Below are 26,917 nucleotides of genomic sequence, written 5' to 3'. Positions count from 1 at the left end.
ACATACTATTCATGAAAACGAGAGCTAAGTTCCTGCGGAGAGGAGTCCCATTTTTAAAATGCTGACTTTGAGGTGCCATGGAAACATCCAGTGGAGGAGTCCTGTGAGTCCCGTGCCTGACCATTTCTCCAACCTCCAAAACTGATTTTGGATGTTGGGGTTCTTAAAAATGTTTGGGTCACGGCCTCCTTGAAAATGTAATTGGAATGATAGATTCCCTCCTAAGGAAAATGTGCATCCAAGCGCGCGCACACAGGGTCACAATTCACTGACGGTGTCCCAGACTGGAATCCCTAGGACTCAGGGACTCCGGGTTAAGAAAGCTCGGTTTAGGGTGTCCATCCTGGCTGAGAGCCTCCAGGCTCTACCACCACTTGGGTGGACTGCGGGGTCTGGACAGTGGGCATTCTGAGTGCCCCAGCTTCGTCTCTGGGTGTTGAGTATTGGGCATGTGGATCCATGCCAAAATCCCTGGAGGGGGGACTTTTCCATTTCAGAGTATGTACCTGGAAACAGGTGTGGTGGGATTTCTTCTCCGTCTCTGAGCCGACAGGAGAGCAGGCTTGTGTACCCTAAACTCAGGCTGGAGGTTTATTCCTTTCATTCATTCATTCATTCATTCATTCATTCATCATTCTGCTGCACACAGAGTGTGCATCAGGGCTGGACTAGGCATTGAGCTGGTTACCTCCTTGCCCCTCTGAGGATGGTGGCTCAGAATCAAGCCTGAAACAGGGCCTGAGCCCCTTCTGTCCCCAGACACCAGACCCTGGGCTCTCCCCACGTCTTCACCGAGGCTTGTGTATCTCCCTCACTGAGAAGCTCCAGTCTGTACTCTGCTGACCAGGCCCTTGGGGGACAAGGGTGGAAGGGCGGTTGTCAGGGAGAGTTCTGGTGTTCAGAGGTGGTGCAGGGAGAAGGTGGTCATGCAGCAGTGAACTCAAACTTGGGTCCTGACGGCCCTGCTGTAATTTCCCCGTGACCTTGCGCAAGCCATCTCTTCTCTCTGGGCCTCAATTCCTTCATCAACAGAACAAAGGAGCTGGATCTGATCACGTCCACGGTCCTATCCATGTTAATGTTCCATGACTCTGAGTGTTGGTACAGAGCCACTGCTTGCCTATATGAAGTGGCCCTGATCACCAGGAAGGACAAGAGATGGCCCTCTTCCCAAGCAGGGGCCGTCGTGCTTTATTACTTAGAGAAAAGGCCTTCCTTTGTGTTAGTGCTGTATTGGCATGAAGAAGGTACTTTCCTGAACATGTTGGCTACTGCCCTGTTGGGTGAGAATATGGTAGCCACTACTATGTGCTTGTTTAAATTTAAACTAAATAAAATGAGATCGTATTAAAAACTAAGTCGCTCAGTCTCACTAGCCATGTTTTAAGTGTTCGGTAGCCATATCTTCCATCCCTGCAGAAGATTCTACTGGACAATGCTACTGTGGGGGTTAGCCCCCCTGCAGCCCTCTGTTTCTCTGAGGGAGAGAGAGAATTTGCTCAGTTGGGGGAGGCGGGTGTTTGGAGGAGTTCGGTAGAAATACCTGGGGAGAACTTGGTCTTTGTGTAATTCGTTACATCTTTGATGGGAGGGAGATGAAATTTCTTAATTCATTATAGCCACTTTGACCTTCAGAGTCATTTAGTTACTGGCCAGAGTCCGTGGGTGGGTGAACAGCAAACCCAGAGGTTGTTAGTGGTGCCCTGTGACGGCCCACATGGATCCTTCCAGTCTCCCCACTGGGTCCTGGAAGGCACCCAGATTCCTGAGTGGGGATCTCTCTTATTGAACCCCTCACTGAATGGGGCCCAAGAGCAAATTTCTTCTGCTCCACATCTGCCTGAGAGCCAGCCCTGCCCCAGCCTTCCTTGTGAGTCCTCAGCTTCCCTCAAGTCTCCAAGTCCTCAGGCTGGGAGAGTCCTCATGCTAGGGACTTCTTAATAATAAATAACACGGCCTCAAAGCCCCTTCCTGCCCGAAGCAGGGAAGTAAGACTCAGGCCAAGGCTTCAAGGCGGGCAGCGGTAGGGGTGAGCCAGGGAGTTGCTGGGAGAGCACACCTTGCCAGGTTTCTGTACACTCGGGGTCCGTGGGGAGCTGGGTATGTTCGGGCAGCAGCTGCCTGTGAGGACAGCTGGAAGGGGGTCATGGTAATCTCAGGGTGGGTCATTCCACTCCATGCTGCCCTGCACAGACTCACCACAGCCATCTCCCTGGGCCACACCACAGCTGTGGGTTGCAGACTGCAGGGCCCTAGGAGACCTAGCTGTTACCTCCCTACAAAGCACATTAGCAGCATATTCCATGGCCTGGCAGGACCAATGGAAGGCCCTCCAGGGAGGTAGCTGGTTCTTTGTTTAGACCCCAAAGACAAGCCCTTGGGTGGAGAGAAGTTGGGAGAACCTGGGCTTTCCTGTGTCTGCCAGCCCCACGGTCAGATTTAGGCTTTGCTGCCCATGTTCTTGGAGCTTGCGGTGGCTCTCAGGGCTACTGGCCAGAAAACAGAGAAGCTGAGAGTTGACTGGGTCAGGGGCCCAGAGTGGAGTCCTCATATGGAAGAGGTCAAATGTGCCACCATAATTTCTATAGCAGTATTCTCTCTGAAGAGAACCAAGAATGCGGTGTCTGGAATCCTATTTGCTCCTATCAGCTTTTTTTGACAGACAGGCCAGAAAGGCCAAGGTGGGGATGGGGAGCATATGACACTGTGCCCCATCAACCAGCCCTTTCAACCTTGGGTTCCCTTGTTGGCTGGTGGCACCTGAGAGGTGAGAAGGATGGGGGCAGTGGCAGGGGAGGAGCCATTCTTGCCTTCAAACCTGCTTTGGGCTCCCCTTCAATGCACTGAGTCTTGCCCATAGTAGGCTGGTAATCCTAGTGGCCAGGGACATTTTCCTTGAGTATGGGTGAGTGTGGGGGACAGTCTTCACTGTTGTGGAGATCCATCAGTGAAGATCCATCTCATCTCTCCTTCCTTTGAGTTCCTTCGACCTGTAACAGGGGCTGGCTCTCAGATGACCTTTGGTCCCTATAGCTCTGACCTCTGGGTTCCTCAGACGCAGATGCCCCCTCCATCTCTGCAGCCACTGCTGCCCTTCCTCCCCTCCCCTTTCTCTTGTCATTTTTTTTGTTTCTTCGCAGGTCCTACTCCCTTGATGCCTCTTTCTCCTCCTCCTTGCCATCCTTCCTCTTCTTTTTCCTTCTCATTGGTGGTTGTCAAAGTCCCCATCCCCACCTGGACTGTCTGCTCAGCTACCCAGCCTTGCTCCTCTGGCCTTCATGACTCACCCATGCATTTCCAAGCAGTGCTCCCAGGCTTCCAGTCCACTCGAAAGAGGCTGAAGTGTGTCGGTGGCATGAAGGCTGCTCCCACCTTTGTCTGGGTACTCCCTTTTCCTCACAGAACATTCCTTTGTTCTCACCTTCACTCAGGTCCAGATGCTCCTGCCGCCCCCACACACTCATTCAGTACAAATGGAATTTATTATCCATCCAAGAGAAACCAAATCAGCAAGTTAAATCAGTTATTGCAGGAGAAGACAGTGTGCTGTATTTCACTGTCCCACATCACTGAGTTGGGGCTCCTTGGCTCCTTGCTACTCGTATGTTCTAGATAAGACAGAAGCAATTTCCACTCATAGAGGAAACACTGGGCTGCCTGAGGTATAGCCCAGTTCTAGCACCCATGGCCATGAAAGCTTGGGCAGGTGGTTTAACTCCTGTGGTTCAGTCTGCCCATCTCTGAAATAGTGACATGGCCTCTCTGGGCTGTCTCGGAGTGCACCACTTTGCATTGCCATCCAGTGCACAACGTCAGATCCTGGCTGCTGGTCTCCCTGTCTCCCAGAGGGCAACTGAGGCAGGGCCAGTGGGTCCCACTGCCAAGGCATTTCATTCTCCACTGTCACGGTCATTAGACACAGGAGGAAATGAGGCAAAGGGATGAACTGAGGTGCTCCTCCGAGGTTTCACCTCTTGACTTAATCTGTGCCTCCCCCATCTGCCCCATCTCACCAAATAGCAGTGGGTTCACCAAGTTGCTCGCCCAAAAACCAGGATCATCCTTGACTTTGACCTTGTCCTGCTTGCCTTGTAGCCCAACCATATGGCCTGTCAGTTCCATCTATAATATAAACTAAGTCTCGGCCTGACCACTTCTGGCACAGTCGCTGTGCCACACTGTTGGCCCAGACCTCTGCCATTGCTCGTGTGCTGTGTGGCCCACTGCAGTACCTCCGGCTGGCCTCCTGCTTCCCCTCCTGCCACGTCTCTTCTCTACCTTAAGGCCAGAGCCATCTTTCATAGCCTGTGTTGTCCTTCATCAAGGCTGTCACAGTTTGCATTCGCATATTTATTTGTGTGATTAGAATTTAATATCTGACTCGCCCATCAGACATGCTCCAGAAGGTCAAAAACAGTGTCTGCGTTGGTCGCTGCGTCCCCAGTGCCCTTGAAAGGTAACCATCGAGTACCTAAATGAATGGCTGGCCGGGCGGGCACTTGCTTCCTCGCTCTCTTTTCCAAAGGGTGGTGTGCCCCGACTCAGTAAGGCTTTGCCTAGTGAACTGGGGTCTCTGAAGTAGAAGGCATGATTAGGCTCACTTAATTCAGACCACTGGCCTAGATGCAGCCGGGCTCACCTCTGCGCCATCATTCCTCATTCTGTCTCCTTCTCTCTGGCCTCTCAGGCTTTGGTTTCCATGAGCACTTTCTGAGCTGAGAGATTAGGTTGGGGGAAAATTCAGATTGGTGCTTGATCATGTCCCTGCAACCCCCCAAGGAAGAAGTGGGGTCTTCTTTGTCACTTCTTAGTTAGGTTTGGGAAATGGGGGAGACCTGCTGGGGGTACTTCCTTTGGTCCGATGAACTCTTGAGTACAAACCTCTGTACCCCCTTTGGACTTATACCCAGTGCAGCTAAAAACCTTCTCAGATACTGTTCCCTTCCTTGGGAAAAAAAAAAATACAATCTCTCCTGCTCTCCCCACACCCCCCACACACCCCATACAAAGTTCTGGAGACTCCCAGAAAATTAGGGAAATGTCCAGAAGATGGGGCAAAGCCTTGGAGAGAAAGAGATTGCAAGGACTCTCGGGTCAGGGGGGCTCGAGCAGGCTCTGCGGGGTGGTGTCATTCACCCGCTCAGTCCCTCTCTGAGCCTCAATGTCTACCTGGGGGCGGGGGGGGGGGGGCTGTGTGGTTGCCAAGCTAAAGAATATCTGGGAGATTTCCCTGGAAGAGGAATATGACCTCTGGAAAATGGTTATTTTTCATTTCATCCACCAGGAAAGCCCCAGACTTAGCCGCCTTTTCTTCTCTCCCGTTGCTAATGGCCCCGTGGATGAAATTCCTCCCTTGAAGGTTTTCTTCCAGAGGCTTCTCTTGGGCACGGCTGGCTCCCTTTTAGTTTCTCTCCTGCCGTGTAGGCATTTCCCCCAAGAGCCAGGCCAGCGTGGCTTGAGCTCCGGACTGGGGAGGAGGGTGTGTTTGGCGGGTGGTGGGCTCGGCTGGGAGGCTGGGGGTCGCGAGCTGCCTTGTGGCTGCTCCGTGGGGTCTGGCGGAGGAGCCCCAGCCTCTGGCTGTGACATACAGCCCCCTTCATGAAACCAGACAGAATTAAGCCTTTTGTTTCCTGTTTGCTAGGCCGGCTTAAAGAAAACACAGAGGGTCCCTGCGGCTGGGGCTCCCAACAAGACGGCCTTTGTATTCATTTAATTAATCAGTTAGCTGAGGGGAAGGAGAGGAGGGAAGTTCGTGTTATAAATACATGTTTTTCTTTGGCTTTTTTCCCCCAAAAGACAGGGCCTGAATGGCATCCCCGAGAGAGCCCCCCATCTCACCCCAGACATGCTGGGGGCCAGGGGCCTGCCCGACTGCAGCTGTGACACTCCTCGCCCCCACTCCCTCAAGGGGCGCTAGGCCTGAACTCTCTGGGTCCTGGGGAAATGTTAAATGCCACCGAGGAGCGGGGAGGTTAGCCGCTGGGCTCTGGACCCCCTTTCCCTGCGCTTCGCCTCTCCCCTCAAACCTCAAATCCTCCACGGATAAAGCACCTGCATTGCCACGCGGAGAAGTGTCTGTCCCCCGACAGGCCAGGGCACTTTGCAGGTGCACCATGGGGGAGAAGTGCTCGCTTAGGTGCGGAGGGGGCTTGAAGCTCCCTGCTTATTGCCCGCCACCCCACCCCTGGGAAGGGAAGGCCTGGGGCTGGCGCTCACCAAGCTGTGCAAGGCAGACAGAGAACTCAACCTCTCCCAGGGGGCCCCCTCCAGGGCCCTCCTTCCTTACTCTTCAGTTCGAACCTTCTGAAGAGCACGGGGAAGGGAAAACAAAATAGGGCTCCTGGGGCTCTGGAGAGGGGCTGTAGTTGGCAGGAAGCGAGTCCTCTTGGGTAGACACCCTCAACCCACTTCCAGCCCCACAGAGTGGGCTATTTCATCAAAGCTTCCTTTGGTGATACTATTTAAACAAATTCCTTTCTTTCCCCCTTTTTAGAGATGGGCAGATTCACTCACTGCTGTCTTACCCACCCTTACCCCCACCCCCACCCCCACCCCACAGCTGCCTGGTGTTTTAAGTTTTTCAGACCTTTCATTATGAGGTAAAATATTCGCAATCCCTAAATATATGGCCCTCTTAGTGGAATTCCACTGTGGTAAATTTTTCCTTATGAGCTCTTCATTTCAAGTCTTATCTGCCAGGCTCTGGTATCTGGTAACCAGGACTCTAGGCCTTCTGGACACACTGCCCAGAACATTCCCAGCTCTAGCTCAAAAGTAGAGGGTCCAGGGTTCGGACCTCGAGTTTGGCCTCTAAATATTTATCTTGTCTCGTCAGGTCATCAGGTCAATATCCAGCCAGGGTGCTGCCATCACCGGTGGCATGAGGCCCCGGCTTCCTTGTCACACCCCTTCCCCAACCTCCTTGGCCTTTCAGTGAAACCCAGAGACAGCGGAACCCAGAAGGGCACAGCTTGTAAAATGTCTGTGGGGACAGGACGGCAAGACCTTGGTTTTCTCTCTTCTCCCCTAGCTGAGGATATCTTTCCTCTCACAACCACTGAGAGAAGCCCAAACCCAAATTCAGGCCACAAACCCAAATGCCCTTCTTTGAGAGTTTTGGAACACAGACAAGCCTGGCTGAGGTGGGGTGGTCTGGGTGGGGTGGTCTTTTGTTAGCTGACTAGCAAAATGCCCAAAGTCTTGCACAACTTGGGTCAGCAAATTCTTCGATCCAACTTACTGTGTGGCTGACTGGGGTGTGTGTCCATGTGTGAGCCTGTACCCTGAAGGGTGAGTAAAACCCAGGACTCCAGGATTTCTGTGTCATCTCCAGGGTAATCTCGTGTCAGCCTCTTTTCCCAACACTTCATTTCCCCAAACGCATGCGTCATCTCCACCATCTGAGCCTGGAAGGACAACCCACTGGGGTTCCTCTGCCCAGAGGATGTGTCATGGGTTCAGGAAAGAAAAAAAAAAAATCCATGCTGCCCTTTGCTTGGGTCTCCTTGAACTGCCTTTTACTGGAGATCCATGAATTGGAGGTTGGCATGGAGAAAGGTCAGACCCTGGAGAGTAAATCTCATTTTCACAGTTGTTTGAATCATAGAGACGCCGGGACAGGGAAGAATTCCGGTGATCAGGTGGGCAGAGGGAGAAGCAAAAGCCCGCTCCTTTCCCAGAAGAGGAAGTTTAGTTCATAGCGCGCTGGTGGGTGGGCTAAGCGGCCCTGGGGGCTGGGGCTGGCTTCGATGCCCAGGACGCAGTGCAGTTGATCTCCAAAGAAAGGGCCACTAACCTGCTAAGTTTCTCAAACATTTACATATAAACGAGTCTCCTGGGCATCTTGTTGAAATGCAGATTCTAAATCAGTAGTCTGAGGGGCACTGAGAGTCTGCATTTGGAACAGGCTCCCAGGTGATGTTCATGCTGCTGGTCTGCGGGCCACACTGTGAGCAGCGAGGGGCTAATGCATTTATCTGGGCCGCGCTTGCTAGGTAAAAAGTCGCTGGCCTGTGGGCCAGTCATAGGGTGACCAGCCCATCCCAGTTTGCCCAGGAATTTCCCAGTGTTATCAACGAAAGTTCCCAGGATGGTTCCAGAGTGTCTTCCAAGTGTATATGCCTTAAGGCATTCACCCTGTCAGATCATCCCCACTTATAATGTGAATCAACCCCACTTCTGGCCAGAAGGAACCCTATGCAACACTGTGAGGCTTGCCTTCCAGTAAACCTCCTTGGGGGTCTCCCACTGTTCTTCTCTGCACTCCCCCAACAACTTTTCTCCATTTTTAATACTCTCCTGACTCCTTTCTAAAGCCTCTTCCTGCTCTGGGCTTGGGAGTCCACCTGTGCTCAGTAGAGGCTCTCTGATGTGATTGGCTATTGTGCAGAATAATGGCAGCCACACAAACACCCCACACCTTATATAAAGAGCCTGTCTCCAAAACTAGGCCACATATGAGGATGCGGACTGTGTCTGATCTTTCTTTGAGTGCTTATGGTGCCTTGCACACAGTGGCTGTTAATTCTTGGAGGGTCAGGGCTTGTCCTGTGTGCTACCGAATTCCTAGAACTCAGCAATAGTGCCTGGCATAGAGTCTGTGCTTGCAACACGTTCATGACATGTTACTCCTAGAAAGAAGAAATGAAGTAGCAGATCCTCAATGCATGGTGTTTTTTTTTTTTGAGATTGAGCACGTGAGCATAGGGAGGGGGAGGAGAGAGGGAGGAGAGTCTGGATGAGCAGACTCTGTGCTCAGTGTGAAGCCCAACGCAGGACTCAACCCCACAACCCTGAGATCATGACCTGAGCCGAAACCAAGAGTCAGACACTTTGACTGAGTCACCAGGTGCCCCAGAGAGAGAGAGAGAGAGAGAGAGAGAGAGAGAGAATCTTAAGCAGGCTCCATGCTCAGTGCAGAGCCCCACATGGGGCTGGATCTCACAACCCTGAGATCATGACCTGAGCCGAAGTCAGGTCTGATGCTTAACTGACTGAGCCAGCCAGGCACTCCCCTCGATGATGCACGGTCTAATCACGGATGCTTTTGAAGGTCTGAGTTTTTTGGCACTTATTTTTATGTCAGTTCGGCCTGGCATGTGATAGGGCTAGTAGAACTAGATACTTTCCATTGTTAACGAAAGCATGTTGCCACTGATACACTTCCTGAGAAGACTGGGGTGAGCCCTTTGAAAGGCATGCCTGCATCCCAGGCTCAGGCGGGCTATCTCTTTTCTGCCGCCTGGGTACAGGAGCTCCGATGGTTCTTTGATCAACTGATGGACAATTAATGCAAAATGGACCTTGGTATCCAGCAAGTGAGGCTGGAGGCTTCTTGATGGAGGGCAAGGAGTGATAATTTTGGTTTTTATGCATACTTTGTGACTCATTTGTTTCTGAATCCAGAGTTTTAATTCCATATTTTATTACATCCAAGTTCAAATTCATTTCAAAGCCAGCAGGTGAGTCTCTGGCCTGTGGTGGGGGGAGGAGGGTGCTGTAGACAGAGACGAGGTGATGCTCTTTTGAGTCCTAAATATTTTGTTTCTCCAAAGAGCCCCTGCTTAATTTAACATCAGATCTCTTCCCTTTTTTCCCATTGCATACCCTACCCCAAACATGTGTGCTGCAGCCCAACCTCAGCTCCCCTAGGTTGCACTACATTACATTAACATACGTTTATCAGGCCCTTGAGATGTACAAGCCATTTGGGAATACAGAAATAGGAGTGAAACCTAGCCCCTAACTTCCAGCCTCAAGGAGTTTATCCTCTCATTGGGGAAGTGGTTCACAGGAAGAAAAGTAACAATACAAGAGTTAAATAACGATGAAGATTACTATGCAGGAGAGGTCACAAGGAGGGACAGGATTAATTAATTACTCTGTGAGTGGCCCAGATTCTATGCATTGAGGGAATTCTGGGAAGAAAGAGATGGTTGTGCAGAGATGCTCCGGAATGACTGGGGGTCAGGGCTTTCCTTGTTTGGGGTGGGATGGAGTACTCTGGGGAAGGCGGAGTTCAGTTCAGCTCAGCAAACATTCATGGGGCAACTGCTGTGTTCCAGGCACTGGGCCGGACTCTGCAGATGTAGATTCCCACCCTTGAGGAATCTACAGTCTAGAGGGGGGCCCGAGAAGGAAAGTCAAGGGCAGGGGGCTGTGGGGCACCGAATAGGGACATGGTTCAGGTTGATGGCTGTCAGGGCAGTTGGAAGAAACTGGCTTTTGTGACGCCTAAGCTGGCTTGCATAGAAAGTAGTCCAAAATGTGGCCAAATGTTGGGGAGGAGAGTGTTAAGCAAGAGATCATCTTGCACAAAGGCATGCATGCATGAACCAGCATGGTATGTATTTGCAAAGTAAGCAGTTCAGGATTTTTGGAGCATAAGGCATGGTCCATGAAGTAGCAGGAGGCGAGTGGAGGAGCCGAAGTGGCCAGGTTATGGAGAACCTTTTATATCACCTGAGAAGCTTAGAGTTTTCATACAGCCAACAGGGAGTCCTCCAAGAGGCAATATGAAATGGCAGCCAAGATGCAGGCTCTGGAGCCAGATGCCCTGCTCTGCCACTTGCTGCCTATGACTTAATCTCTCAGTGCCTCGATTTCTTAATCTGTAAAAAGGGTGTAAAAATAGCACTTCCTTCATTGCAAGGACTGAGTTAATTAGCATAAAGTGCTAAGAGAAGTCTTGGAACAAAGAGAGTACTCAATAAATTGTAGCTATTGTTAGTATTAAGGGATTTTAGGCCAGCGAGTGCCTTGGAGAGATTTGCGTTTTAGAAAAATCGTGTTGGCAGTACTGAGAAGCCTGGATTAATGTGGATAAGACCAGTGGGAGACCTATTGCAGTCCTCTAGGCAAGCAGGCATGAATGCTGGACTGAAGTAGTGGTGCTGTGGAGAGGGGGTAGGGGGCGGATTCCAGAACTTTGAAACAGTGCTTCCAAAGTGCTTTCCATGGAGACTTTCAGGTTTTTACCTTATGTACTGAGTAGATGGTGGTTCTAGCAATTGTGCTGGAAAACCAGGAGAAAAATAGGTCTTCTGGGGGGTGGGTTTATTATTTCTCCTTCCTTCCTTCCTTCCTTCCTTCCTTCCTTCCTTCCTTCCTTCCTTCCTTCCTTCCTTCCTTCCTTCCTTCCCTCCTCCCTGCCTCCCTCCCTCCCTCCCTTTTTCCTATGCTTCCTCCTTCCTCCCTTCCTCCCTCCCAACACACTGAGTTCCAATGTGTATGGGACCCTTCGTTGGACATGTCTGTCAGGACACTGAACATATGCACTAGAGGACATGGCTGAAGTCAGAGATCAGCTCATGGATGGCGGTCAAAACCGTGAAAGTGAATGAGATCACTCAGGGAGAGGATGTCGAAGGAGAAGAGAGTGGGCAAAGTTGGAATCCTGAGGAACACAAAATTTAAGAGATGGTGATAGAAAAACCACAGAAAAGCTACAGAGGGGAGAGGAGTTAGAAGAATCTGGAAAGGGTGGCATCCCCAAACCAGAGGAATAGAAGACTTTGTGATGGAGAGTGAGACCACAGAGTCAGGGCAACAACAATGGCAAATCCAACAAGAGAAGAACTAGAAAGTATTTACTGACTCTGTTGGTGTGAGAGCTGTTGGCACCCAAAGGTGTAGGTGAGGGTGGAAGATTGGAAAGGGCTGAGGAGTATGTGGGAGGTGAGGAAGTGGTGGGAGCACATGTGTGTGTGATGTGGCTGACCGTCAACCTGGCTTTGCCACAGGACTCTTGGATGGGGCGGGAGATGAGCTGGTGGCCAACAATCATCAAGCAAATCCTACATGGGGCCCTTGGATTGGAAACTACTGGAGAGACTTTTTTAGTCATTCTTTTTTTTTTTATTCAGCAAATATTTATTGCATAACTACTGTGGATTTAAAAGTATGCTAAATGGCATTCAGTAATGAACAGATCTGATAGAAGAGTTTGGACAAGGACGTAAATAGTTGTAACACAAGATGATAAGTATCAAATAATATACTGTGAATTGAATTAGAAAATATATTCCTATTTTCCTGGGTTTCCAGGAAATACTTTGTGGACAGATGGCTTTTGAGCTGGGCTTAAAGGAGGAGTAGGGTTCTAATGGGCAGTAGGGAAGAGGGGCATTTCAGTAGATAGATGGGATACGCAAAGGCCCTGAGGTAGATAAGTATGGAGCATAGTCAGGGAACAAGAAATACTCTAATTTATTAAAACTGTAGGGTTTTATTACAAATTACAAAGTAGATTGTAGTTAAGGCTGGAAAAAGATTAGAGCCCTGGTGTGAAGGCTTTCTGTGTCAGGCTTAAGGATTTGCACTTTATTCTACAGGCTGCAAGGGGCCATTGCAGGTTTTTTTAATTAAGATTTTATTTATTTAATTTATTTGAGAGAGAGGGAGTGTGCACACATGAGCCCGGGGGAGGAGGGAGGAAAAGGAACAAGCAGACTCTGTACTGAGCACAGAGCCCGGCATGGGGCCCAGTCTCAAGACCCCATTACCCTGACCTGAGCCGAAGTCACCAGTCAGATGCTTAACTGACTGAGCCCCCCAGGTGCCCCTGCAGGTTTTGATATAAGGAATAAAAAGAGAAGACTTTGCCTTCTAGGAGGGTCTTGCTGACACTAATGTGTAACATAGAGCAGAGAGGAGTAACTTGGGAGACGACTATAATTGGGAAGGAAAAGCAGTGAAGGAATTAAGACGCCTGTTGGTAATGGATCAAAAAGAAGTGAACATGCAAGGTTATGTGGGAGTTGGACCAGTAGGATTGAAACACCCCACATGGGGATGTTGAAGGAGTCAGGGTTGGGGTGTGGCAAGGGAAGCATCAATGAGAATTATAAGATTTCTACAGCTTGGAGGAGAAGTGGCACCATTGACGGAAACAGTAAAGACAAGAAGGCAAGTGGGTTTGAGGGAGGAAGAAGGGACAAGTGTCACACTCTGAGTTCAGGAGGGCTGTGCCTGAGAAATAGCTGTTGCACGGGGCAGGGGGAGGTGGGCTGTGGCAGGAGCAATGTCACTGGAGTTGTGGGTCAGCAGCCAGGTTGCAAGGGATCAGGAGAGAAGAGGAGGTGATGGTTGTGAGCACACACTGCGCTTTCAAACATTTGGCAGTGAAAGGAAAAAGAGATGAGAGGATGTCATTCCAGAGGGTTAAGGTTAAATCATTCTTCCATTCGTATCACAATTTAAGAAATACTTCAAGTCCATTTTCTTGCCACTCTTCACCTTATTTAAGGGAGTCAGGCCAGGGCTATTACACCCACTTTACAGATGAAGACACTGAGTCTCTGGAGGACACGGGGCCAGTAAGCGACATGGGTGGTGTTTTGCCTTCTGGGGAGTGCTTTCCACTGCACTATTGAGCCCAAGGGTCCGGGGAGAGTTTGCATGTTTGCAGGTCAAGGAGGGCAGCCTGAGCAGACACTGAAGATACATGAATACACACTCCCAGGTGATGGGCACTGTGGGAAGAAGGGTTCGAGCCCAGGTGGGAACAGCCCAGGGAAGGAGACGGGGCCTCTGCTTTCAAGGCAGGAGGAAAGGAGGGGGAGGTTCCAGATGCAGCATGTTGAGAAAGAGAGGAAGGACGTTAGGCATAGAGCCAGGACACTGAAAACACCCAGGTGAAAAATTTGAAGACATTTTTGAAGCAACATGCCCACAGCAGAGGTGTAAGGAGGTCCAGATGGAGGATGGAAGAGGAGGACAGGGGGCTCCAGCTCATAGCTCTGGGCTGCAAGATGCAAGAGCCACCTGGGTCATGAAGGAACAAATGAACAAAAGGCCCCTCCACTAAGGCCCTGAAATCAGAAAGCTTGAAGGTGAGAGGGAGAGTATCCTGAGCAACCCTGTACCTTACGCTTTACCTCCACCCACATCTCCACTTGGTCTTCACCGATGCTCTAGGCTGTGGTTGCTCTTGTGCTAGCCCTGGCTGCAGAAGAATCGATCAGCCCATCCCCAGAGTTGAGGTGGTTTAGGTTGGAGGTTGGCCCTCCCTGGATGTGAAGCAAGGTGGTGGATGGAGGTGGGGGCTGGGAGGATGGACCCCGGCTGGGTCTTCCCTCTGGAGGCAGGAGAATGAGGACAAATGGTAGAGGTTCTGCCAAAGTCTAGCTGGAGAATAGTGAGACGGCTTCTGTGACCTTTCTATCTGAGTCTGTGCCTTTGATCTGGGAATCTGGGAGGGTCCCTCCCATGGGCCCTATGTTACTTCTTGGTCACTTATTGGCAGTCCTGCATGCTGCTCTTCCTGTCCAGCCTCACTGAGTGGAATCCCAGGAATCTGCCCTCCTTGCTTTTGGGAGGTCATGTCGTCCTGGTGGTTACAGTCCTTTGGGGAAAGAGTCCACGCTATTCTTGTTCTGTTGCCAAAGTGCATTCAGGGCAAAGGAGGGTCATGGCACCTCACGGATCCCTGCCTCTCCCTTCGTGCCAATGCCGGCTCCTGCCTGTGTGTGGCGAATCAGATGTGGGCATGTGGCACAGACATTGCTGCTAGTGGGACATGTGGAGGATGTGCTTTTTCTGAGGAAATCCCATGCTCTTTGGCCAGAGTGTCCAGGGTCTCTGGCTGTGGCTGCATCCCAATGAAGGTGACCAACTGTTCCGGGTCACCTGAGCCTGAGGGGTTTCCTAGGATATGGGATCTTCAGTGTGGAAATTTGGAAAGTCTCAGGGAAACTGGGACGAGATGTCACCCTAACCTCTCTCCCCAGTTCTACTTCTGGAACAGTGTGGAGTTCGTGGATTTTTGCAGGATGATGCACGTAACGCATGTGCAAAAGGATAAATTCTGCAATGTGTACCGCCATGGTCCGTGGAAGTGGCTTTGGGATCTGCAGGCCCAGGTTGAGATCTCCTTTCTCTACTTCCTAGGTGTGGAAGTTTAGGTGAATTACTTTATATTTCTGAGACTCAGTTTTCTTATCTCTAAAATGGAGGTAATGTTATCAATCTCACAGGATTAAATGTGAGGATTAAATGAGGCAACGTTTGGGCAGCCCCGGTGGCTCAGTGGTTTAGTGCCGCCTGCAGCCCAGGGCGTGATCCTGGAGACCCAGGATCAAGTCCCACGTCAGGCTCCCTGCATGGAGCCTGCTTCTCCCTCTGCCTGTGTCTCTGCCTCTGTGTGTGTGTGTCTCTCATGAATAAATAAATAAAAATCTTTTTAAAATAAAAAAATAATAAAAAATAAATAAATGAGGCAATCAGTTGCCCAGCCATGGTACAAGGCCCTTGTAAGAGAAATCAATAAACATTAGTTCTCTGATTCCTCCCTCACTATCTCTCTTGCACTGGAGTGATGTCCATTCTAAGGTGGAGAAGGTAAGGCTGAGGAACAGGAATAGTTGCCTCTGGACCAAAAATGACAGAATCAGCAATCAGCAACAGATCCCTAGCTCTTAACCGCCATCTTCCTACTTTGGAGTAGACAAGGGTTTCTCTATCTGGAATATTTCCTGGATGAGGGGGAAGGAACCATTTTATTCACTTATCTATCCATCCATCCATCCAACCATCCATTCAGCAAATACTCATTGAGTACCTACTATGTGTCGGATACTATTCTAGGTCTGGAGATTTGACTGTCAACAAAACATACATTTTCTGCCCTCTTGAAGCTTACATCCTGGTACACACATAACAAACATCTAATCTAATGCAAAGTAGTAATAATTGCTCCGAAAGGAAATTAAAGCAGGTGAAGATGGCAGAGAGCAGCCAGGGCAGGGGCATCATTCTGCAGGGTGGCTAGGCTAGGGGAGGGCCCTCTGAGGAGGTGACATTTGAGCAGAGGCCTGAAAAAAATGTAGCCTGGGTCTCGAGGGCCTGACTTCCCCTCCTCTTGGAGCTCCCAGCTCAGGCCCAGCTGCTGCAGGGTGGAGTCAGCTGTGGAGGAGAGACAGTCCGTCTCTGGACTGGGGCTGCAGTGGTAAGTGGGGGTGCAGCTGTTTTTATCAGCTGCCTGTCCGAAGCACAGACCCCTTGGCTGAACTGAGCTTTCAGGGTGGGGGAGGGACCCACACTGGAAAACCAGTTACTGAGGGTCAGATTGTGATAGAAAATGATAGGAATGGGCTGCCTTGCTCCCATTGGGGACAATGCATTTGGGGACAAGTCACAGTATATTTGGTTTCCTGAATGACTCTATTTCTTCGGCATTGTGTTCATTAAGAAAAAAAAAAATAACACCTCTGTTTAGCCTGCATGCTAAATGATTTATGAACATTATTCTTCTCTGTTAGTTCTACCTGTAGGAGCTCCAGCCCTCGCAATCCTTTTCATGTTGATTAAGTACATTTGAAAGCAAAAGGAGACTGTCTGCAATTGCTTCACAGTATAGACTCACGGCTTCCCTGGACTCAGGAGGGATTCCTCATTCTTCCCTTTGCAAGAGTTCCTTTGCAGCTGGTTAAGCAGGAGATCAGTCCAGAAACACTTGTGTGTGCCCAAGGAGGCAGAGGGATAGCGTTCTTTCTGGAGCTGGTAATTATGAATTTGAGATCCTGGAATCCTCCGGCTGGAATGTCCAGGAGTCAGCCTTCTAGGGCAGATGTGATTGCACCTGACTTGGCCCTGGCAGGTTGACGCTGGTCAGGAGGAGCGGAGGCTGCTTTGAGAGGGCCTGGCAGAGCTTAGTATTGTCAGGGCACACCCCTGAATGGGGTGGAGAGAGGGGGGAGAGAAGGAAGGTCACAGCCCAGTTCTCTGTACTCCTGGGCTAATGGAAGGTGTCCGTGGAGAGGAAACATGATCTATGGAGCCAGCTCCCAAGCCAAAGGGCCCCTTGGTTGGTTCTACAGTTAGGACGGGACCCGTGTCCTTCCCTAGTTCCTCCCGTGTCCTTTGTTTATTGCTGTGTGATGGAGAACGTGGGCGCATTAGGGTCTGGCCTCAGCACCCACTTTGCCTTGGGCAGTAGACTTCTACAGATGCTGTTTCTACTCCCTATTCAGTCTGGTTGAGCCTGGTCCGGCCCAGGGCTGCCTTCTGCAGGTCTTCATGTGGAACGTGGAGTAGGACAGCTTTCCCTGAACTCCTGAGCTGCCACAGAAATTCTGTGCGGTTGTCCTCTTTTCTCTGTCACTTTGCCCCACCGATAATGTCCCTCGGAACTGCCTTCAAGCTTCTGGGCTTTCAGAGCCAGGCAATGGCAGTTTGTTTAGAATCCCCCATCTTCATAAGGTTATCATGCTTCATGGGTTCCCTTTGTATATAAGGCTCAAGTTTCTTCACATCTGTCACCCTTCTCTGCCCTCTACAGGGTGGCATTTCTTTGCACATGCCTGTACCACACATGACTAGGCTTTGCCTCATCTTACCTTTCTTGCTTACCTGTTGGGCAACTTTGGAAAGGTCGTTCTGTATCCCTGACTCGCAATTCCTTCATTTATTAAATGGGAATAAGAGCATTTGAGAAACAAATGAGATGGTGATTTTGAAAAATGCCTAGTAAATTGTCTTTATTGCCTCCTCATGACAAAAGTTCACATAGGCCCTTAAAAAGGTAAACATTAAAAATCCTACTGTCTAGCTGTGTACAGTCTGGGGCAAGGGTAAGAAGGTGTAGGCAGAGGAAAACCCAGAACCTTTATGCGGAAACTCAAAGAGAAATGCCAATGGTGCCGACTCGACCTCAGGCCTCACAGAGCAGGAGTCAAGCTCCTCCTGTGCGCCAGATACCCTGCCTGGCTTTTTGGATCTATTATCTGATCCTCATACCGTCCTTGAGATGGTGTCATCCCCATTTGAACAGAAGATGGAGACGAGACCCAAAGAAATGAAGTTGCCCGGATCACAGAGTTAGCAAGTTGTAGGGCTAAGACTCCAACCCTAACATCTGTGCCCCTGACAGCACATGTCAGGACCCACCTCCTGAAGGGAGGCTTTGAGGACAGGTGGACCGCTATCAGGGGCCTCGCCGCCACCCCACCCCCACCCCCACCTCTTGAACCTGTAATTCTGCCCTTAGCAATTTATCCCTCAGAGCTAAGCATTGACTCTTGGGATTCTCTTCTGCTCTCCCTCGCCCTCCCGAATGCACACACTGGGGAGAGTTGCCCGTGAAGCATACACGGATTAATGTTGTGAGCTCCTTTCTCCCCGGCTAAGAGATCCGGCCAGAGCAAAATCTCTGAATTGTGGACCTGGGAAGGCAAAAAGGAAAGGCTTGTCCATCTAAGACAAATTTTATCCCCTTCCGAGTTGTGCCTGGGCTGGCCCTGCCCCCGTGCTAGCTGAGCCAAGGCCTGGGGACGGCCTGGGAGACCGCATCCTGCTGTCTGAGCCCCACTTAACAGCCTCACCACCGTGGAAGGCAGGCTCTGCCCGAGGGATCCAGGGATGTGGTTACGCATCCTTATCCCCTTGCCAATACTCAGAGACACGTGCGCGCAGGGCCCCGTCCCTCCCAGTGAAGCCTCTGCCCACCCCAAGGGCCCCTCTCTCTCCGGAGTGGCTCAAAGGGCCCTTTGAGAGGGGGGTGGGGAAGCCGGCAGCCTGCGGGCCTGGGAGGGGAGATAAAGGCGTGAGATCCCCGGAGGGCTCAAAGGGTCAGGGGCCGTGTATCTGGTGACTTCTGAATGCAAGTTCCAACAAAGAGAAATCTGTGGTGGGAGAGCCTCAGCGAAGGAAATAAAATCTCCATGAAAACAAACTTTTGTTGGAAGCTTTCTCCTCTTGTTTTGGCAGCGTTGCTAAGTCCTGGAAGGGGAAGGCCGCGTGTCTTCCGGAGCAGTTGGGAGGCTCTCAGACTCTCCAAAAGATCAGCTTGCTACTAGGGCCCTGTTTTTCTCCCACCAGGAGGACGGGGCTTGGGAGTGAGTGCAGTAATAATTGGTTTTCTAATCAAGACTAGAATGAGTAAAAGAAAAGCTAGAGGGCAGCGCAGAGAGCTGTGGACCATGGGTTAGGCCCTTGGTGGACACATCACCGTGTGTGATACGGTCCCGTGACTCACACAGACTGTGAATCCCTCTCGGCCTCACTTGCCTCACCTGTAAAATGGACATAACTTGCCTGGGGTCTTTCAGCTAGAAAAGCAGGATGTAAACTTCTGTTTCCAGTGCCTTGTAGTCATGAAAACCAGAGGATGGAGGTGAAAGGATCTTTGAAGTCACCACAGGACACAGGAAGGTCGGATAATCATTATAATATGCATCGTGTGATCGTGTGTGTGTGTGTGTGTGTGTGTGTGTGTGTGTGTGTGTGTGTGTTTCTTCTTCTCTCTCTCCAGGCCGAGGCAGTCATGTACCATACTCAGTTATTTGGTTTCTGCATCTTGTTTTGAAAAGAAGCAAGGGAATGGTTAAAGCAGGGGCTTTCTGGTTAGCCTTTGCCACTAACTTCAATTGGTTAACTATGTTCAGAGACATTGGGGGTGGGGGGTGTCACAAGTTTTAGGGAATGCAGGGAATGAGGGCTTCCCCAGCTACTGAGATGTTTTTATGTTAAGTAAGTATAAGGATTCAGTTTTTTCCTCTCTAGAGTCCAGGGAAAGAGAAAGGAATTTCTGTTGGGTCCAAGCCCCATAAGATTTACTTATTTATTTATTTATTTATTTATTTATTTATTTATTTATTTATGACTCCTTAAGAGTTTTCTTTTGTCCTGCTTAGGGAGAAAATCCTTTATGGTGGCTGTCATTTGGCAGAGCTCAGAGGACTTTGGAGTGGCAGGTAGCCAGGGGGATTAGGCAGGGACTGGGAGCTGAGCTGTGGTTTCGGTTCTGCGCATTCCGGACAGGCTGCTGTGACCCCACGGTGGGCCCTGTCCCTCTGAACCGTAGATGACACCAGATGGAACAAGAGAGAGGACGGGAGAGAAACCCAGAGCCGTCCTGGTGGAGGGTGAATCTGGGTGGGTGCTGAGGGTCCTGAAGCTTGGCTGGGAGCCAAGCCTGCTTCCTCTCCTGCAGGCCCCTTCCTCCCTCCTTCCTCAGCCAGAGCCCCGGGCCTGTTGTTGACTGCTAGTTTGGGAAGATGTGTGTGTCTCCCCCTGTGTTCTGAACGTCTCTGGAAACTGAGAGACACATAAGCCGAAGTGCCTCCCTGGAGTTTTCTCTTTGACTAGAGGGGCCGTGATGTGTCCGGATTTGGGAAAGTCTGTCCAGGGAAGCCTGATTGAATTGGTGAAGGTACCTCCTCCCTCCCTTCTCCCCTCTGCTGTCCCTTGGGCAGGCTTGCCAGGCCAGTCATAGGCTAATAACAGCCCCGGTAATGCTGATGTCACATGGCTGGTTGGAACTGCCTGCAATGGCTAATAGGTGAAGTCTCCCACTGCTGACCACATGTGGAGTTCACATGGGGCATGTTTGGGCTCGATGAGGCCAGCGTGTGAATGTGTATGGAAGTAGGTGGGAGGCCAGTGTGTGCAAGCTGTCCCCCTCCCCTCGTCAACACACACACAGAGGTGCCCACGTACATGCATGCACACACATGAGCATGCAGGGCCATGCACATGTCATACACCCACAGTCACACAGTCATCTACACATGCACACACAAGAGCCGTAACACAGTCACACACAGTTACACACATGCACGACACACAGGAGCTTCTCTCTTCCCTCTCCCATTTTCACCCCCCTTTCTCGCAGCCCCAGACCTCCTTCAATCCTCTCCTCCCTGGTCATCTCCTCCAATTTTTTCAGCAGGAACACAAGTCCTGGATGTGTCAGGCCAGCTTCATTCCATATAGTCTGGGTGTAACGGGAGGCAGGACAAAGAACTCAAGGGTGAGAGCCAGACAGAGCTGAGCTGAGACCCTAACTCTCCCATGTAACTGGGTTCATGACATGGACCCACTGGGCATGTTTATCCTCTGAAAGCCCCACTCTGCTCCTCTCCAGAAGAGGACTGGAAACACTGCCATGCGGTATTGCCATGATGCAGGTGCACAGTGACAGGTGTGCACCATGTAGCACAGGCTGGTGCACAGGAAGTGCTCAGGGCGTGCCAGCCCTCTCCTTTTCCTGTTGTTTCCATAGTATATTTCTGTGGCATGGTCACCATATTGGTGTTTGACCTAGAAAGGAGGCTGGCCGTGGGGAAGTGTTTGGGGTGTGCTCTATGTGGACTTTGCCTCATTTATCTGGGGCTGATTCAGCTCTAAGGGAGGAAATAACATGACTGTCATTTACTGACAATTACGCTCATCACAACAGCCTGCTTATCCTTTTTACCCAAATAAGAGGAATGAGGCACAGAGGGCTTAAGTCATTTCTCTGAGTTCACACAGCTGGTTAAGTGGCTGGGAACCCAGCTCCTCACCCTGGCTTTCTGTTGTAGTAGGCGATTTGCTACAGCATTGGGGACACTGGCATGGATCCCGTGCTCTGGCAAATGGCACTCTTGAATCTGGTGATTTAATAGGTCATCTGCTTCCCTTCTTAGAACAGGCCCATTTGGCTGGGACATTTCTTCGAGCTTCTCTGTGAAGTGGCATGGATGTGGGTAGTAAGGCATTGGTTCTGAGGACTCGGGCTGGGAGAGGTCTGAGGGGGCATCTGTGGGAACACATCGAGATGAATGTGGGGAGCTCCATTCAGTTTGCAAATACTGGTGGCACACCTACCTCACACAGGGCTTCAAGCTAGGTTTGGGGCAAGGAATTGCCCCTGCCTTCAAGGAACTCTAAAAAAAGTGAGCAGGGTGGGGGCTCAGGCATGTAAAAAGATGTATAGACAATGAGGTTAGTGCAACCATAGAGGAAAGTACCAGATGGTGCATGGCAGTGACATGGGTAGGGGTGGGGACTTGGTCTGAAATCTGCTTGGAGGAGGTGATGGTGGAATGGACTGTCCTGGGAGCTAGACAGGAGAAGGAGGGAAAGGACCCTCCAGGGAGCTGGGACAGGCTGTGCAACAATCTGGAAGCAGGAGACAGTAAGAGCAAAGTGGGGAGGGGTGGGCAGGGACAGGTTGAGTGTGAAGACCCTTGGATTATATTTTGCAGGTGATGGGGAGAGCTATGGAATGTATTAAAATGGGGGAGTGGTGTTTGCCAGACTTAGGTTCTTGAACTTGGCCTCAGCACTAGTGGGAATGGATTGGAAGGGACCAGATTTTCACAAGCACATTCAAGATATGTTTCAGTTAGAATGCCTTTGGCTGCCAGTAGCAGCAAATCCAACCCAAAGTGGCTTAAACAGTAAGAGATTTTTTTTTTTCTTACATATAATGAAGCCTAGAACCAGGAGTACTGTAGGGATGGAAAAATTCAGTGTCTTAATGACATCAACAAGCACTCAGATTCTTTCTCTGTCATCCTCCGGATATCAGCTCTATTTTCAGACTAGCTTTCCTCTGGATCATACAATGGTGGTAGCAGTTCCATGCATCACCCCAATGTGTAGGCAATTAAAAATTGTAAAGTAAGTCATTTGTACAACTGTAGGGAGTAATGGAGGCTGTGGCCGATGGGATTGTGAATGCTCCAGGCCTGTTGGAATTCAAGTTAAAAATTTTAAAAAGCACAGGCCAAATATAAATGAAGTCAAGATACAAATGACAAACTGGGAGAAAAGTTGCAACTCATGTCACAGGCCTATTCTCCCTAATATACAAAGAGTTCCTAAAAATTAACAACAAAATACAACTCAATAGAAAAAAACTGGCAAAGAATTTGAACAGACTATTCACAGAAAGGAAAATACAAATGGCTCTTAACAAAGGATGTCCAATCTTACATGTAAAAAGGAATGCAAATTAAAACTGTCCTGAGATAGCATTATTCATTCATCTTTTAAATGGACAAAAATCTAAAACTTTTGTTATCACGCTGTATTGGCAAAATTCTGGGGAAACAGGCTATCTTAATGTGTAAATCAGTACAACCCTTTAGAGGGAAATTTGGCAATATCTATCAAAATTATTGATCGTATGCCTTTTGACCCAGCAATTTCATATTGGAGAATTGATCCTGAAGATACACTTAGACATTTGTGAAATAACATTCATGAACATTTATTCTTTGCAACATTATTTGTTTTTTTTTTTTTTAAATTTTTATTTATTTATGATAGTCACAGAGAGAGAGAGAGGCACAGAGACACAGGCAGAGGGAGAAGCAGGCTCCATGCACCGGGAGCCCGACGTGGGATTTGATCCCGGGTCTCCAGGATCGCGCCCTGGGCCAAAGGCAGGCGCCAAACCGCTGCGCCACCCAGGGATCCCTGCAACATTATTTGTAATGACAAAAGATTGGAAAAAACCCAAATATCCATCGTTTTGAGGTTAGTTAAATTATGGAATATTCTGACAATGGAATACTACACACTTACAAAAAGGAAGGGGGGGTGGCTGGCTGGCGCAGTTGTTAGAACATATAACTCTTGATCTTGGAGTCAGGAGTTCAAGCCCCATGATTGAAGTAGAGCTTTCTTTAAAAAATAAATAAATAAATAAATAAATAAATAAATAAATAAATAAATAAAATAAAAGTAAAAAGGAATGAAGACTACCTTTGTTCTTACATGGAAAGATCTCCAAAAATATATTAAGCATAAAGAGAAAAAAAATCTACCAAAGTGTAGAAAAGTGCACATAAAAGGGGGATAATAAGAATCTGTATTTGTGTTTTCTTGGGTAAGTGGGGGATGGGAATGGGAGAGAGACATTTCATATACTTTTTAAATTTTTGAACCATGTTATGTATTACCTATTTTTTTAAGATTTTATTTATTTAAAGAGGGAGGGAGAGAGTGTGTGTGAGTGGGGGGAGGGGCAGAGGGAGAGAATCTCAAGCAGACTCTGCACTGAGCATGGAGCCCAATGAGGGACTCAATCCTATGACCTCGAGATCATGACCTGAGCTGAAATCGAGTTAGGAGCTTAAACGACTGAGCCACCCAAGCACCCCACATATTACCTTTTTAAAAACAAAACAAAGGAAAACCAGGTGCGCTGTGCAAATCCCACAAAACATCTGGGAAGAGTTGCTGATTTGCATCCCTGGGTTCTGAATCATGCAGTGGTAGTGGAGATAGAAAAGGATAGATTTGAGAAATGTTGGGGTGTTTTTGTTTTGGGAGAGAGAGTGTGCACACACATACACACACACACACACAAGCAGAGGGAGAGACAGAGGGAGAGAAAGAATCCCAAGCAGAATCCCCCTGTTGCGCGTGGGAGTGAGACAGGAAGCGGAAACAGAATCCAAGGGGACTCCCAGATGTAGGTCACTGGTGAAAGATGGCATCATTCTGAGATGGGAAGACTGCAGAGAAGCATGCTGGTCCAGGAAGCAAGGCAGCCTGGAGAATCATTCACTTCTGAACTCAGTCACTCAATTCCTGGGACCCTATCTTGCCCTATTTCTTCATCCATCCACAGGCGATATTTCTGGCTCTAAACTTCTGGTTTGCTAGTGTTCCCTCCAACCAGACCCTGGGTATGACTCCCAAGCAGGGTTGGATCTGTAGGCAGCTCTGGGCAGCATTCTGAGCATGAAGTCTTCCAGGGGGAAGAGGCTTATGTCTGGAGCACTAGGGAGGAGACCCAATAAGTGGGCATGGCAACAGAAATCCCACATTTCCCACTGGGTCAGTGTGTCCTAGAGAAAGGGCAGGTCTTTGTTCCATTTCCCATCTCCGTTCTAATTCTCTGTGACTCACCATCTGCTGCTGGGGAGGACTCTGGGGGCTCTGGTGCTGGGCCATCCCAGGAGACAATGGCCTGTTCTCCTAGGATTGATGTCTACCCAGGGGTGCCATGGTGCCAAGGGCAGTGGGAGAGGTGGAACCCAGAGGAAGGGGAACCCAGAGGAGAGGAGCTCAAGGCAAAATGAACATGTTTTGCGCGACGTTCATGTGAGAAGTGCAGTGGGATGGGATGTGTTTGGGGTACATTTATCCATGTGCTGACAGGAGCAGTCCCCCCTTAGCTGTGGGCCCTGCTGCAAACCCATCTGCAGAGTTGGGGCCCAGAATGAAAAATGGACCGAATAGCTAATGGCAGCCGTGCTGTTTGCTGTTGGAGGCATTATGAACTGGTATGTGAAATATGGCCACACTCTTGGTTTTAGTTGGAGCTGGAAAGGATTAGAAGACAATTAATAAATCATTTAGTGCCCTGAGTTTAAGTAACTTATTATTATGGGCTGCATATATTTATTACGCTTCACTGAGCAACATTGGCAAATTTCCTTCAAATGTCACACAATTTGTATGCAATTTGTTTCAGAAGGCTTTTTTTTTTTTTAAATGCACATATAAATTATTAACCCGAATTTTTCGGGACAGATTGCCAAAATCCTAACCCCTCCCCCACCATCCCTTATGAGTCTCATAAAGACTTTCTGTCCCCAAAATGATGACAGGGCCAGCTGAGGGGCTGGGAGAGGATGCAGAGTCACTTGCTGTCTCCTTGGGCTGCGTTGGGGCAGAGACTTAAATCCCGCCTTCCATGGCTTTGGTGAGAAGAAGAGAAATCAGGCTGGCAGGGTGGGTCCATCCTTAAGTAAAACCAGGGTCCTGTTGACGCCAGAGCTGGAAGCATTTCAGACTCCGTTGCTCCCAACTGTTCATTTTGTCACTGGGGAAGCCGGGCCAGCAGAGGCGCGACAGCTCTGAGATGGACTGGAGAGTCTGGTCCACACTGTTTCAGGCCTGATTCTGGGTTGTCCTTGTGTTTCTCTTGGTGGAGCAGCTCAAAGTTTGGGTACAATGAAATTTTTCATTGACTCCCCGCCAAGATTCTCCTGTGTGCAGCTAGGGATGGGGGCCCAGGGCAATCCGACTGGCTTTTCTAACATCCGGACAAAGTGCATCTATGGAGCACCTAATGTGTAATAGGTGCTCTTGACATGCGTGTGTGTGCATGGGTGCGTGTGTATGTGTTGCACCAGGCAGTGTCCCTGCCTTGTCTTGCGTTTTTGCCCCAGCATCCACTGAGTCAGTGCCTGTTGAGCACTTGAGTGAGCCAACCAGGAATGAACACAGGCAGCTCCTGCACAAGCTCCAACACAACTTACCGGAAGCTTGGAAGCATCACGAAGGAGCCTCACTGGGGATTTTCCAGATCGCTAAAAGGCTTACTTCTTAAAATCCTCCAAGGATGTTTTAAACATCAGCAGTGAACGTCCTCTCCTTTTTTCCTAAGTAAACAATCCCGATTTGACTGAACCTGACGCGCTGATTCACGAGGCCACCGGACCCTCCGTTCCCCGGCGTGAGCCTCCTCTTTCATGGCTTTTATCAGCCAAGGCCCGAGATACCAGAAAACCGGTCCTGTTAGAAGCATGTACAAAAAATCAGTCTGAAGCAGCTCTAAGTAACGGTCTGGGAGTTTCCCTTACAGAATAAGGTTCATAAACTTTAGTGGGAAGATTTTGTGACATGTACTTTGACTGCTCAGAGATTTTTTAAAAAGTGTTTTCTTTCCAGCATTTTTATACTATGTTGGGTTTATGAGGTTACTGACTGGCTTACTCACGTGCTGGTTAGGGAGGCGTTTTTGTCATACAAACGATGGCCTGTCTGCTGGGGGTGGGCTGGGGGGCTGTGAATAGAGCGGTAGGCTTGCTAAGAGCATTTTATCTACCAGTTTGCTTTCAAGAGGGTCACAGGCAAAGTTCTCTGATTCAGTTATTTTAAGCCACCAGAAGGCAATTTAACTATGAGAGGGGCCTCTTGTTTACTGGGGATTTTGCTCAGGAGTCTTGAGAAAGCATCTGCCGCGGCCTTGCTCCCCAGCTTTGCCTTCCCCTTTGCCCCTGGAGGGTGCTAGCTCTTTACTCTGCCAGGAACAGGGCTGCTTTTGTGTCTTCTCTTGAGGGGCGGCCCGGCCTACCTTTCTGCAGCCCAACAGAGGGCCCTCTGAGCAAGTCCCCTCCACGCGTGGGGGGAGTTGCCTCTGCCGGCCTCTGGCAGCCTCTACCACCCATCAGCTCTTTCCCTGGCAGGT

At 49.6% G+C, this 26,917-nt stretch overlaps 1 protein-coding gene across 13 annotated transcripts in view; it reads left to right on the top strand.

The window, feature by feature from the left end:
- Positions 1-26,917, top strand: part of PKNOX2 (PBX/knotted 1 homeobox 2) — a 310,043-nt gene that overhangs the window by 81,084 nt on the left and 202,042 nt on the right. Inside the window, exon 1 of one of the 13 annotated variants that reach the window (XM_038535747.1) lies at positions 18,863-19,149. The exons of the other annotated variants lie outside the window; for them this stretch is intronic. The gene's annotated coding sequence lies outside the window, so the exon portion shown is untranslated. Of the gene's footprint in view, positions 1-18,862; positions 19,150-26,917 lie in introns of those variants that run through there. 13 annotated transcript variants of the gene reach the window in all.

This window comes from Canis lupus, chromosome 5 (genome assembly GCF_011100685.1).
Source record: "Canis lupus familiaris isolate Mischka breed German Shepherd chromosome 5, alternate assembly UU_Cfam_GSD_1.0, whole genome shotgun sequence".
NCBI classification, from domain to species: Eukaryota; Metazoa; Chordata; class Mammalia; order Carnivora; family Canidae; genus Canis; species Canis lupus.
This window is presented reverse-complemented; position numbering and strand designations above follow the sequence as displayed.